This window comes from Felis catus, chromosome C2, assembly GCF_018350175.1.
Source record: "Felis catus isolate Fca126 chromosome C2, F.catus_Fca126_mat1.0, whole genome shotgun sequence".
NCBI lineage: Eukaryota > Metazoa > Chordata > Mammalia > Carnivora > Felidae > Felis > Felis catus.
Window position 1 is genome coordinate 86485475 of NC_058376.1, and position 14780 is coordinate 86500254.

General features: G+C 38.7%; 1 long non-coding RNA gene across 2 annotated transcripts in view; it reads left to right on the top strand.

Annotated features, from left to right (window-relative positions):
• LOC123380011 overlaps positions 1-14780 on the top strand; it is a 442540-nt gene that overhangs the window by 231635 nt on the left and 196125 nt on the right. For both annotated transcript variants that reach the window (XR_006585224.1, XR_006585225.1), the window contains exon 4: positions 13303-13492. This is a non-coding gene — a long non-coding RNA (uncharacterized LOC123380011). The remainder of the gene's footprint in view (positions 1-13302; positions 13493-14780) is intronic.

Consider the following 14780-nt stretch of genomic DNA (forward strand, 5'->3'; position numbering starts at 1 on the left):
TAAATAATTGTAAGTAATTTTTAAAGATAGGTCTAGAGCTATGTGACTTCTAATTTTGACCCTCCAAATGAAAACTATGTAGCCCATGATTAAATTGAATTTTTCATTACGTGTTAGAAAACAATAAAGAGGAAACAAAACAATCTGAACAATGCTTAGAACCTCTTTGCAAGGAATTTAAATGAAGTAGGAAAGAAATTAGTATGAAGTGGTTTTTGTCATGTGTTTTTCCTTCTTGTGTTGCTGCTAAATCCCTAAAGTCCTGTGCCATCTTTCTTCATACCCTAAATTATATTTTTGCTTGTTTCTGTTGAATTCTCAACACTCAGTTGATAAAGTTCCTTTACTTTAGCTCCTGGACAAAATTGGAGGATAATAAATGCAAAAGATACAGAATGCAAAAGAAGCCACTATGGTGTCATGGGCCTGGAACCAGGAAAGGCCTATCTCTCAATCTCAGCTCTACTAGCTGGAAAGCCTTGGACAGAGCTGATGTTCCTAAGTTTCATGTTCTTCATCACTAAAATCATGGGGTTTTTTTTTCAGGATATTTTTCAAGGATTTGAAATTATATACAGTAATGTTCCTCACTGTGTGTCTGGTGCACAGAGATTATAAGTAAGCTGTAGCCATTATGTGGGTTCTTTTTCTTCTCTCTATCCACAGGCAATTATTGAGTATATATTATGTGTTCTGTGGACTAAGTGGAATATAAATTAATTGTAAGATACACTACCTGTCACATATAAAGACATGACAGGTAAATTAAGGAGGGCTGAACCTGGAATTACTCTTATGATCTAGGTGGGAAGGCCAGCCACAATTATTAAAAAGATAACAGAAAATAGTATCTACAGTTTTGCAGAGTCCTCTGGAGGATTCAGCATACAAGGGACCCATTGTGGTTGCAACATGTGATACAAAAGATGACAAGAACCCAGGAGTGGGTGCTTCTCTTAAAGTCAAACACATAAGCCAAACCAGTCACATCTTTCCACAGACACAAAATCAATAGTCATTGTGCTAAGCTGTGGAACAAAACTCAAATCTCTGGTAGGGACTGGCATTAAAAATGTAGGACCTGCAAATTCTGAGGTTCTTAACAAGTTTATTAAGAGATGTTTCAGGAGACAGAAACCAGGGAAGACCTGGTTAGCAGAGCTGGGATACTGAGCAGGGACTGAGTCCCAAGAACTAAGTAGAACACATTTTTCAAGGCTGGGCTTGATGCTAGAGTCAGAGAAGTGATCGGTATGATTGGATGGTGAGATAATACAAAGATTGGGTTATCAAAATCAGACACATGAGTGACAGATTTTGGCCAAGAACAAGTTTTAATAATGATTTCAGGGACACAATCAGGAGACATAGATGAAGCAGGGAGAGATCTGAAATAGGGCACCTTACTGGGTCCTTTTTTTTTTTTTTTTCCTCTGCGTCAGGATGATCCCTGGGCTCAGATTAATATATGAAGTCTCCAATGAGATGTTAACTATGGAGGAAAAGCTTTTTGGGTTGTAAAACATCTCCATTTTAAACTCAGATAGTTGTGTAGTTTATATGACACTTTCCATGAAGCAGTCTATAAATCCATTGATTCCAGGTATGTTTTTACCATAAACAATTTTATAACAGATATATCCTATTGATGAGGACTGTATTGCTAAGCAAATACCATTAGTGTGTTTGCTAGGAGTCATTAGCCTTAGCATGTTTAGGAGGATATTTGACAGGGTCATCTTCTTTTTCCTTTCCTGGAGGTATTCCATGTTAAATGGAAAGAGTGAATTGCAAATCTTCTATTTAACTATTTACTTTCCAGATGGTAAGACCCAGAAAATTGGAAGCAAGCCAAATTCCCTCCTTCCTAAAATCTGAAATTTTGGAGTTTGACTTAACAAGAGAACTGATAGGTGGGAGAAATACAGAACTGGAGAAAAACTCAAGGAACTTTTGTGCTTGTCCTTACCTTTAGTGAATAAATTTACTCTATCATTAAAGCTTAAAAAGGACAAATGGACATATAATAAGTAAAAAGTACCTTGAGAATATGGATAAAGGAAGATCAGGTGAATTGGAGTAATGGGCGGCAGGGGGGGGGGGGGGTTGTGACCTTCTTTGTTTACCTTATCTTTTAATTTAATCCTTTCTCTTGACCTGTAGTGTTTTGAGTGTGTTTTCAGTTTCTGCTCTGTGCTGATGAATGAATTTCTGTGCATAAAGTCAAGGCTCACTCAGTGGAAAATCCCAAGTAGAAGTATTAAAGTTAAAAGAGGAATATGAGAGAGGATTTTAATAGATAGGTGGTTTCTATGTATTGAACATACTTGACTTAATTTATCATTGACTTATAGCCCATCGTCAAGACTGAAGACCTCTCCTAGTAACATTTCACACCAGTTGGAAATATTTTGTAGGGTTATCCTATTCCCTTCGTTTCTTATACAATATTTAACACCCAAACTAAAGCAAACAGATTAATTTCCTTCTATGTTGTTACTTGAAGTTTCTTGTCTATTCAGTCTTTGCCTATAATTCACACCTCAACAGGAACTAAAAATATCACAATATACCTTCATAAAAATATAGAGAAAGAGAACAAAGTTAGGCAAGACAAAGTTCATCATATAATTCACCAACAATTACTGCTGTGAACCTGGCTGGCTTTGCATCATCTAGAATGATGGGCTCTGCTAGAACCCTATACCAAGACATTAAACAGAACTTTTATTAATGATATTTAAAGGCTGACAGCAAGGCAGAGAAAATGTGCATAAAAAGACCCCACCGTTTTTCTGAGTCTTCTGGTAAATAATGTGAGCAGTGACTCCTCCATTACCTTGCAACATTTCATCTACTGTTGTCTTGAAGTATTATTTAAATATGTTTCATTGTTTTCTACATTCCCATGCTTGTATTTTTCTTGCTGAGTTTTAAGCTTTTAAACAGCACAAGCAGTATAGGTGTTCAGCACATGTTTCTTGATTTAATTTGTAGATCTAAGGGACCACAGGAAAATATTTTAAAAATTAGTCTCTGGTATTCTATCTCGGCCAAGGCACATTTAAGAATCTGTAAAGACAGGCCAAATACAGGCCAAGTACAATTTATAACAGAAAATTAAAAACATATATTTAATGTTTATTTACTTTTAAGAAAGAGAGACAGAGCACAAGCAGAAGAGGGGCAGAGAGAGAGACACACACACACAGAATCTGAAGCAGGCTCTAGGCTCTGAGCTGTCAGCACAGAGCCTGACACAGGGCTCAAACCCACAAACTGCAAGATCATGACCTGAGCTGAAGTTGGACACTCAACCAACTGAACCACCCAGGCATCTCTAAAACAGAATATTTAAATTTTCTATTGGTGGGTACTCATTATTTCCAGCTTCATTTTAGGAGCCTATACAGTAGTACAAAAATAACACTGGGCCTAAAGAGAAAGAAAGATAAAGAACATTATGTAGCATTAAAAGGGAATTAAACTGCAATCAAATAAAATTTCTTGAGTATAGTTTGAAATGAATTTTAAGACAAAGGGTTAAAAATTTTCTAATCTTGGGGCCCCTGGGAGGCTCAGTTGGTTAAGTGTCCGACTTTGGCTCAGGTCATGATCTAATGGTTGGTGGGTTCAGCCCCATGTTTGGCTCTGTGCTGACAACTCAGAGATTCTGTGTCTCCCTCTCTCTCTGCCCCTCCTCCACTTGTGCTCGCTCTCTCTCTCTCTCTCCCTGAAATAATAAATGAATAAACTTAAAAATTTTTCTAGTCTTTTAATAGGTTTTAATTTTTATTCTTAATCTATTCTATTAATCTATTAATCTATAATCTATTAAGAATAGATTATTCTTAATCTATTGTTAACTGCTTACGCAGTTCCAAGAAAATCTTTACTAATATTTATAATGTTAGTCAGATTTCTATGTCAGTCACATTTCAATCAGAAAAACAAATGTTAATTTAAGCATCCAGCTGGGGTCTCAAAAGTGGATGACAATTCTCTGGAGTTTTGTCCGGAGGCCTTTGTTAGACTGTTCTTCTGCTCACATTGCTAGCATAGACTCCTGGCTTCTCTTCAACCTTCCAGATCTAGCCTAAGTGCTTCTCATTGTCAGAGTGTGACTCAGATTGTTAGTTGTTCTGGAAAATGTAGTTTTGACATCTTACCTGTGAGGCAGAGGAGATATAGAAAGGGGTGGACAATGATGCCTAGTAGACCACAGATCATCATCTGTACACTATCTGTTCAGCATTAAAAAAAATTTCAAGCAGTTATAATACATGATTGATACATTAGTATTTACATATTTGCTTCAAAGCTACAGTGAACTTCCTTTTCAGATAGAAATGGGGCATTTTTAGATATATTCAAGGAAATTAAAAATGACTCTAAGTCTCATAGTTGGGAATAGTGCCCTGGGGAAAAACTTTTTGTTATGTCGCTTTATCATCAAAGCAGGTTCTGACACTGGAGCATCGCAGCAGAACATTTTTACTTTTGTTTCATGCTGTAAGAGTTCCATGAACTAGAGTGAACCAAGTTTTCTCATTTTTGGGTATCATAAACATGACTACAGGACAATAATGGAGAGGCTAACTTTGTTATCTTTTTCTGTTGTTAGGAAGAAGTTTAAGAATGCTGGATATAAAAGGCACTTACTACTGTTAACCATATCATTGTTGAGGCAAGGATGTTTAGAAAACAAAATTTATTGTTGACTTGTAAACTTTTTTTAACCAATGTGCTTGTTATTGTTATGGGTATGACTATTAATTGTTGACTTTTAGAACTCTTTCTATATACCAGGCTAGTGCTTTCCGTGTGCAACTTAAAAATGATGATATGTATTAACCATTAATATCTTCATTTTGTGGAAAAGGACAAATGAGATTAACATCACAGTTAAGTGACACTGCCAGTAATTGAATCTACCCGGCCCTTGCTTTTAACCAATTGTATGACCATTTTTAGTTAAGAGTAACTTTAGAGAGAGCTAACGTATGCATTTTATGCTCCAGGAAACTAGAAGCTGAAGAGTCGAAGCCTCTTGCCTTTGGTTATATGGTTGACCCTTAAAAAGTGGTTGAAATACATGAATCCATCTATAGTGGATTTTTTTCTATATAGTATAGTATTGTAAATGTCTTTCTCTTGCCTAAGGTTTTCTTAATAACATTTCCTTTCCTTTAGCTTACTTTATTGTAAGAATACAGTATATCATACATATAATATGCAAAATATGTAACTAACTGTTTATGTTAGAGGCAAGTCTTCCAGTCAGCAGTAGACTGTTAACTACTGTTAGTAGTTAAGTTTTGGGGAAGTCAAAAATCATTTGTGGATTTTCAATTGTAGGAGGGTTGGCACCTCCAACCCCCATATTGTTCAAGGGTCAACTGTACTGCTGCTAATTGCAGAGTTATTGTGGTGCAGGTATAGTAGCCAGGTCAGGCTAAGTTTGACTGTAGTAACAAATGGCCTAAAATCTAAATGGCTTTAATACAACAAATATTTGTTTCCTCTTTTATAAAGTCTAAGAGAGGTCAAGCAATCCCACCTTCTGGAATACTTAGCCTCCACTCACTTTTAGCTGCCTAGGACTAAGTGACATGTTAGATTTCACTCAAGAGAATTAATCAGATGACCTCAACTTAACTGCCAGGACAGCTGGGGAATATAGATATCCTAAAAGTGTGGTAAATAGATAACATTGTCCCTATCATAGCAGAAGTCCTGATATCCAGTCACATACTCTTATTATGACATTATTTTGCCTTTCACCCCATACATTCTAGCTTTGAAGCTAGTTTGATATTCTTCACTAATAGTATTCTTAGTTAAATCATATCTATTTACATAAAATCTAGGCATTCTGGTCTTTTTTTTTTTCTTATTTAAAAATATTGGGACACCAGGGTGGCTCAGTCAGTTAAGCATCCAGCTCTTGAGATCTTGGCTCACGTTGTGATCTCACAGTTCATGAGTTTGAGCCCCACATCAGGCTCTACGCTGACATCATGGAGGCTGCTTGGGATTCTCTCTCTCGGCCCCTCCCCCTTCAAAATAAACAAATAAATGTTTAAAACAAACAAACAAAATAACAACAAAAAAAACATGTACACCTTTCAACGTAAGTCCCTTATTTTAGGTGAGATGGGGGACACATCAGGCCTCAAAGAAACAACTCAGGTTTCACATTTATTTGTTCTAGTTTTATAATGCAAATGGACAACTGTACACATTCCGTATCCTCACTTCCTATTTTATTTATTTATTTTTTTATTTTTTTATATATGAAATTTATTAACAAATTGGTTTCCATACAACACCCAGTGCTCATCCCAAAAGGTGCCCTCCTCAATACCCATCGCCCACCCTCTCCTCCCTCCCACCCCCCATCAACCCTCAGTTTGTTCTCAGTTTTTAACAGTCTCTTATGCTTTGGCTCTCTCCCACTCTAACCTCTTTTTTTTTTTTCCTTCCCCTCCCCCATGGGTTCCTGTTAAGTTTCTCAGGATCCACATAAGAGTGAAACCATATGGTATCTGTCTTTCTCTGTATGGCTTATTTCACTTAGCATCACACTCTCCAGTTCCATCCACGTTGCTACAAAAGGCCATATTTCATTTTTTCTCATTGCCACGTAATATTCCATTGTGTATATAAACCACAATTTCTTTATCCATTCATCAGTTGATGGACATTTAGGCTCTTTCCATAATTTGGCTATTGTTGAGAGTGCTGCTATGAACATTGGGGTACAAGTGGCCCTATGCATCAGTACTCCTGTATCCCTTGGATAAATTCCTAGCAGTGCTATTGCTGGGTCATAGGGTAGGTCTATTTTTAATTTTCTGAGGAACCTCCACACTGCTTTCCAGAGCGGCTGCACCAATTTGCATTCCCACCAACAGTGCAAGAGGGTTCCCGTTTCTCCACATCCTCTCCAGCATCTATAGTCTCCTGATTTGTTCATTTTGGCCACTCTGACTGGCGTGAGGTGATACCTGAGTGTGGTTTTGATTTGTATTTCCCTGATAAGGAGCGACGCTGAACATCTTTTCATGTGCCTGTTGGCCATCCGGATGTCTTCTTTAGAAAAGTGTCTATTCATGTTTTCTGCCCATTTCTTCACTGGGTTATTTGTTTTTCGGGTGTGGAGTTTGGTGAGCTCTTTATAGATTTTGGATACTAGCCCTTTGTCCGATATGTCATTTGCGAATATCTTTTCCCATTCCGTTGGTTGCCTTTTAGTTTTGTTGGTTGTTTCCTTTGCTGTGCAGAAGCTTTTTATCTTCATAAGGTCCCAGTAATTCACTTTTGCTTTTAATTCCCTTGCCTTTGGGGATGTGTCGAGTAAGAGATTGCTATGAGGTCAGAGAGGTCTTTTCCTACTTTCTCCTCTAAGGTTTTGATGGTTTCCTGTCTCACATTTAGGTCCTTTATCCATTTTGAGTTTATTTTTGTGAATGGTGTGAGAAAGTGGTCTAGTTTCAACCTTCTGCATGTTGCTGTCCAGTTCTCCCAGCACCATTTGTTAAAGAGGCTGTCTTTTTTCCATTGGATGTTCTTTCCTGCTTTGTCAAAGATGAGTTGGCCATACGTTTGTGGGTCTAGTTCTGGGGTTTCTATTCTATTCCATTGGTCTATGTGTCTGTTTTTGTGCCAATACCATGCTGTCTTGATGATGACAGCTTTGTAGTAGAGGCTAAAGTCTGGGATTGTGATGCCTCCTGCTTTGGTCTTCTTCTTCAAAATTCCTTTGGCTATTCGGGGACTTTTGTGGTTCCATATGAATTTTAGGATTGCTTGTTCTAGTTTCGAGAAGAATGCTGGTGCATTTTTTATTGGGATTGCATTGAATGTGTAGATAGCTTTGGGTAGTATTGACATTTTGACAATATTTATTTTTCCAATCCATGAGCAGGGAATGTCTTTCCATTTCTTTAAATCTTCTTCAATTTCCTTCATAAGCTTTCTATAGTTTTCAGCATACAGATCCTTTACATCTTTGGTTAGGTTTATTCCTAGGTATTTTATGCTTCTTGGTGCAATTGTGAATGGGATCAGTTTCTTTATTTGTCTTTCTGTTGCTTCATTGTTAGTGTATAAGAATGCAACTGATTTCTGTACATTGATTTTGTATCCTGCAACTTTGCTGAATTCCTGTATCAGTTCTAGCAGACTTTTGGTGGAGTCTATCGGATTTTCCATGTATAATATCATGTCATCTGCAAAAAGCGAAAGCTTGACTTCATCTTTGCCAATTTTGATGCCTTTGATTTCCTTTTGTTGTCTGATTGCTGATGCTAGAACTTCCAGCACTATGTTAAACAGCAGCGGTGAGAGTGGGCATCCTTGTCGTGTTCCTGATCTCAGGGGAAAAGCTCTCAGTTTTTCCCCGTTGAGGATGATGTTAGCTGTGGGCTTTTCATAAATGGCTTTTATGATCTTTAAGTATGTTCCTTCTATCCCAACTTTCTCAAGGGTTTTTATTAAGAAAGGGTGCTGGATTTTGTCAAAGGCCTTTTCTGCATCGATTGACAGGATCATATGGTTCTTCTCTCTTTTTTTGTTAATGTGATGTATCACATTGATTGATTTGCGAATGTTGAACCAGCCCTGCATCCCAGGAATGAATCCCACTTGATCATGGTGAATAATTCTTTTTATATGCCGTTGAATTCGATTTGCTAGTATCTTATTGAGAATTTTTGCATCCATATTCATCAGGGATATTGGCCTGTAGTTCTCTTTTTTTACTGGGTCTCTGTCTGGTTTAGGAATCAAAGTAATACTGGCTTCATAGAATGAGTCTGGAAGTTTTCCTTCCCTTTCTATTTCTTGGAATAGCTTGAGAAGGATAGGTATTATCTCTGCTTTAAACGTCTGGTAGAACTCCCCTGGGAAGCCATCTGGTCCTGGACTCTTATTTGTTGGGAGATTTTTGATAACCGATTCAATTTCTTCGCTGGTTATGGGTCTGTTCAAGCTTTCTATTTCCTCCTGATTGAGTTTTGGAAGAGTGTGGGTGTTCAGGAATTTGTCCATTTCTTCCAGGTTGTCCAATTTGTTGGCATATAATTTTTCATAGTATTCCCTGATAATTGTTTGTATCTCTGAGGGATTGGTTGTAATAATTCCATTTTCATTCATGATTTTATCTATTTGGGCCATCTCCCTTTTCTTTTTGAGAAGCCTGGCTAGAGGTTTGTCAATTTTGTTTATTTTTTCAAAAAACCAACACTTGGTTTCGTTGATCTGCTCTACAGTTTTTTTAGATTCTATATTGTTTATTTCTGCTCTGATCTTTATTGTTTCTCTTCTTCTGCTGGGTTTAGGCTGCCTTTGCTGTTCTGCTTCTAGTTCCTTTCGGTGTGCTATTAGATTTTGTATTTGGGATTTTTCTTGTTTCTTGAGATAGGCCTGGATTGCAATGTATTTTCCTCTCAGGACTGCCTTCGCTGTGTCCCAAAGCGTTTGGATTGTTGTATTTTCATTTTCGTTTGTTTCCATATATTTTTTAATTTCTTCTCTAATTGCCTGGTTGACCCATGTATAATATCCATGTATAATATCCATGTATTAGGATAGTACATCGTTAGTAGGGTGTTCTTTAACCTCCATGCTTTTGGAGGTTTTCCAGACTTTTTTCTGTGGTTGATTTCAAGCTTCATAGCATTGTGGTCTGAAAGTATGCATGGTATAATTTCAATTCTTGTAAACTTATGAAGGGCTGTTTTGTGGCCCAGTATATGATCTATCTTGGAGAATGTTCCATGTGCACTCGAGAAGAAAGTATATTCTGTTGCTTTGGGATGCAGCATTCTAAATATATCTGTCAAGTCCATCTGATCCAATGTCTCATTCAGGGCCCTTGTTTCTTTATTGACCGTGTGTCTAGATGATCTGTCCATTTCTGTAAGTGGGGTGTTAAAGTCCCCTGCAATTACCACATTCTTATCAATAAGGTTGCTTATGTTTATGAGTAATTGTTTTATATATTTGGGGGCTCTGGTATTCGGCGCATAGACATTTATAATTGTTAGCTCTTCCTGATGGATAGACCCTGTAACTATTATATAATGTCCTTCTTCATCTCTTGTTACAGCCTTTAATTTAAAGTCTAGTTTGTCTGATATAAGTATGGCTACTCCAGCTTTCTTTTGGCTTCCAGTCGCATGATAAATAGTTCTCCATCCCCTCACTCTCAATCTAAAGGTGTCCTCAGGTCTAAAATGAGTCTCTTGTAGACAGCAAATAGATGGGTCTTGTTTTTTTATCCATTCTGATACCCTATGTCTTTTGGTTGGCGCATTTAAGCCATTTACATTCAGTGTTATTATAGAAAGATACGGGTTGAGAGTCATTGTGATGTCTGTATGTTTTATGCTTGTAGTGATGCCTCTGGTACTTTGTCTCACAGGGTCCCCCTTAGGATCTCTTGTAGGGCTGGTTTAGTGGTGACAAATTCCTTCAGTTTTTGTTTGTTTGGGAAGACCTTTATCTCTCCTTCTATTCTAAATGACAGACTTGCTGGATAAAGGATTCTCGGCTGCATATTTTTTCTGTCTAGCACCCTGAAAATCTCGTGCCAATTCTTTCTGGCCTGCCAAGTTTCAAAAGAGAGATCAGTCACGAGTCTTATAGGTCTCCCTTTATATGTGAGGGCACGTTTACCCCTTGCTGCTTTCAGAATTTTCTCTTTATCCTTATATTTTGCCAGTTTCACTATGATATGTCGTGCAGAAGATCGATTCAAGTTACGTCTGAAGGGAGTTCTCTGTGCCTCTTGGATTTCAATGCCTTTTTCCTTCCCCAGTTCAGGGAAGTTCTCAGCTATGATTTCTTCCAGTACCCCTTCAGCACCTTTCCCTCTCTCTTCCTCCTCTGGGATACCAATTATGCGTATATTATTTCTTTTTAGTGTATCACTTAGTTCTCTAATTTTCCCCTCATACTCCTGGATTTTTTTATCTCTGTTTTTCTCAGCTTCCTCTTTTTCCATAACTTTATCTTCTAGTTCACCTATTCTCTCCTCTGCCTCTTCAAGCCGAGCTGTGGTGGTTTCCATTTTGTTATGCATTTCGTTTAAAGCGTTTTTCAGCTCCTCGTGACTGTTCCTTAGTCCCTTGATCTCTGTAGCAAGAGATTCTCTGCTGTCCTGTATACTGTTTTCAAGCCCAGCGATTAATTTTATGACTATTATTCTAAATTCACTTTCTGTTATATTATTTAAATCCTTTTTGATCAGCTCATTAGCTGTTGTTATTTCCTGGAGATTCTTCTGAGGGGAATTCTTCCGCTTGGTCATTTTGGATAGTCCCTGGCGTGGTGAGGACCTGCAGGGCACTTCCCCTGTGCTGTGGTGTATAACTGGAGTTGGTGGGCGGGGCCGCAGTCAGACCTGATGTCTGCCCCCAGCCCACCGCTGGGGCCACAGTCAGACTGGTGTGTGCCTTCTCTTCCCCTCTCCTAGGGGCAGGATTCACTGTGGGGTGGCGTGGCCCATCTGGGCTACTTGCACACTGCCAGGCTTGTGATGCTGGGGATCTGGCGTATTAGCTGGGGTGGGTAGGCAAGGTGCACAGGGGCAGGAGGGGCAGGCTTAGATCGCTTCTCCTTAGGTGATCCACTTCAGGAGGGGCCCTGTGGCAGCGGGAGGGAGTCAGATCCGCTGCGGGAGGTTTGGCTCCGCAGAAGCACAGAGTTGGGTGTTTGTGTGGAGTGAGCAAGTTCCCTGGCAGGAACTGGTTCTCTTTGGATTTTGGCTGGGGGATGGGCGGGGGAGATGGCGCTGGCGAGCGCCTTTGTTCCCCACCAAACTGAGCTCTGTCGTCAGGGGGCTCAGCAGCTCTCCCTCCCTTTGTCCTCCAGCCTTCCCGCTTTCCGAGCAGAGCTGTTAACTTATGACCTCCCAGACGTTAAGTCACGCTTGTTGTGGGAACACAGTCGGTCAGGCCCCTCCGCTTTTGCAAGCCAGACTCGGGGGCTCTGCTTGGCCGGCAAGCCACCCCTCCGCCCCGGCTCCCTCCCGCCAGTCCGTGGAGCGCGCACTGCCTCGCCGCCCTTCCTACCCTCTTCCATGGGCCTCTCGTCTGCGTTTGGCTCCGGCGACTCCGTTCTGCTAATCCTCTGGCGGTTTTCTGGGTTATTTAGGCAGGTGTAGGTGGAATCTAAGTGATCAGCAGGACGTGGGGTGAGCCCAGCGTCCTCCTAAGCCGCCGTCTTACAAACCTCTCACCCTCACTTCCTATTGAAAAATGTCACTCTAGCTGCTGCTCTACTTGGATAAACTTAGATGAAGTATCTATAGAAATATGTCATTGTAATAAAGAAGAGAATTTGGCCAAGAATTGACATTCTTTATGTTGCTCTGCAGAGGAAAGATATAACAAACCTGAACAATATATTTGGTATATGAACTAATGAGTAGGAGATATATAATGGTGAAAAAATTTAAATATTTATTGAGTAGTAACTAAACACAGAGGAGAAAATGTTGATTCTGTTCTACACTGACACCGAAGAGTCATCAAATATGGTTAGACAGCTCAATATTACCAAATAAAGTGCATAGTAGAGTGCTAACTCAATGGGCTCGGTGTGCTCAAATCCTGCACATCCCAGATGGACTGTTTCTTAACTAGCTCCTGGGAGACAAACTCTGAGCCCTTGAAATATCATGCCTGAAAAGAGTATCTTTGTATACCTGAGACCTTGGACCACAGCAGATGGTTTATGCTAACAGTGAAATTTATGGTGAATGCCTCTTTTTATCTTTCTTCAGCCATGCTGTATTAGTTTGACCTCTGGTGGGGGGGGGGAGGGGGAGAGTAAGAATGGAGTTGCTACATGACTGACTCATAATAAAAACCTAGGACACCAAGGTTCTAGTGAGCATCTCTGGTTGATAATACATCTCAAATGTTGTCACACATTGTTCCTAGCAGAACTAAGTGCTGTCTATGCAACTCTAATAGGAGAGGGTAACTGGACGCTTGTGCCTGGTTTCTCCTGGACTTTGTCCTATGCATCTTTTGCTTTTGCTGATTTTAATCTGTATCCTTTCACTGTGATAAATTGCAACTGTGAATATAAGAGCTTTTCCGAATTCTGTGAGTTCTAGTAAATCATTGAACCTAAGAGTATCTTGGAATCTCATGAAACAAAAGATGAATAAAAGTTAATAAACAGAAAAAATTGTCCAGTAGAATTATGAGATATAAATGTTATAATAATATATCAAACATTTATTGTTACGATTTACAATAATTTTCCATAATTTATTTGTTATAGGAATTCAAAGGAGTGAGAATCACTTCAAACTATAAAGATTGAGCAAGGTTTTATTTAAGAAGAGTCAGGATGTTAACTGGATCTCAAAGGGCTTGGGAGAGGAAAGAAGACAGAAAAAAGTAAGGAAAATGCAACCCAGGGTCAGCGGCAGTAAGCAGAACACCTTGGCTGAAGTATGAATTTGAGGAAGGTAAGTTAAGAGTTAAAACTGGGAATATAGGCAGGGAGAAAATTGTAGGGTCTTAATGCTGCTGTTGTTTACCATAAAACTAAAAGCTAAACTTTCAGTAAATTAAGCTAATCAAATTCCAGAAAGTTTTTGTGTGGAGAGAGTTCCCTATGGGGGCGGGGTCTCCATAGGCTGCTAAATTTTTATCATAAAGTAAGTCTTACTGCCAGAAAAAAGTCACTGTAATAATAACCTAGTAGGGTTCCACATGTATCCCAATACAGTAATGTCCACATCAAATTTGCACAATTTATTACCACAAAATTGAGGTGTCTTCAGCCAGAAATTGGAAGATTCACCTGTCATCTGAGAATCCAGTTGTGTTCTTTCTGGGTTTTTGTAACATCACAGTAATAAAGATTTTGTAATCTGAATTGAGCTCACAATTTTGATAATGATTCACAATGCAAAACTGTTTCCAGCTCAGCTTCCCTGTGGCTTCACTGGCCCTAAAGTCCCCAAAATTGCTGTCGTCAGGAAGATACACTGGTCTTACTTTTGTTGTTACTCACTGAGTGCCCTAAATACATACCATTTTCTTTGGAAATGAATTGTGGCGGAATGGGGTTGGAGTGGGTGGGATTTATTAGGAGAAGATGTTAGGTTTATACAATGGTTTGAATTTCAGAAAGGCAAGAAACCTCATGTAAAGGTTAAAAGGTTGTAACCATGGACAGGCCACCCCTCATATTCACTTCTTTAACAAACTACTATACCAATTAGCCCATTTCCTTTCCCCTCAGCTCTATAAGCATAATGTGATGAAAGTGGTGGATATTTTTATTTCAAGTCTGTTTCTTTCATCAGGAGTGAGAAACAGAGGTACATTATATTTAATAGTCCTCTTTGTTTCACTGAAAAATCCATATTATTATATTATTATCTCCAGCCATATTATTGTTCAGACTAATTTTATCATAGCTACATACTCTCACATATCTTTCTTTTTTCTTTTTTAATTTAAGATAATTAACATACGGTGATATTAGTTTCAGGTCTACAATATAATGATTCAACAATTCTATACATTACTCAGTGCTTATCAAGAAAAGAGTGTTCTTAATTCACTTTATCTATGTTGTCTCTCCTCCCAACCATCTGCCCTTTGGCAACCACCAATTTGTTTTCTGTATTTAAGTCTGTTTTTTTTATCTTTTTTCTTCTTTGTTTATTCATTTGTTTTGTTTCTTAAGTTCCACATGTGAGTAAAATCATATGATATTTCTATTTCTCTGATTGACTTATTTCA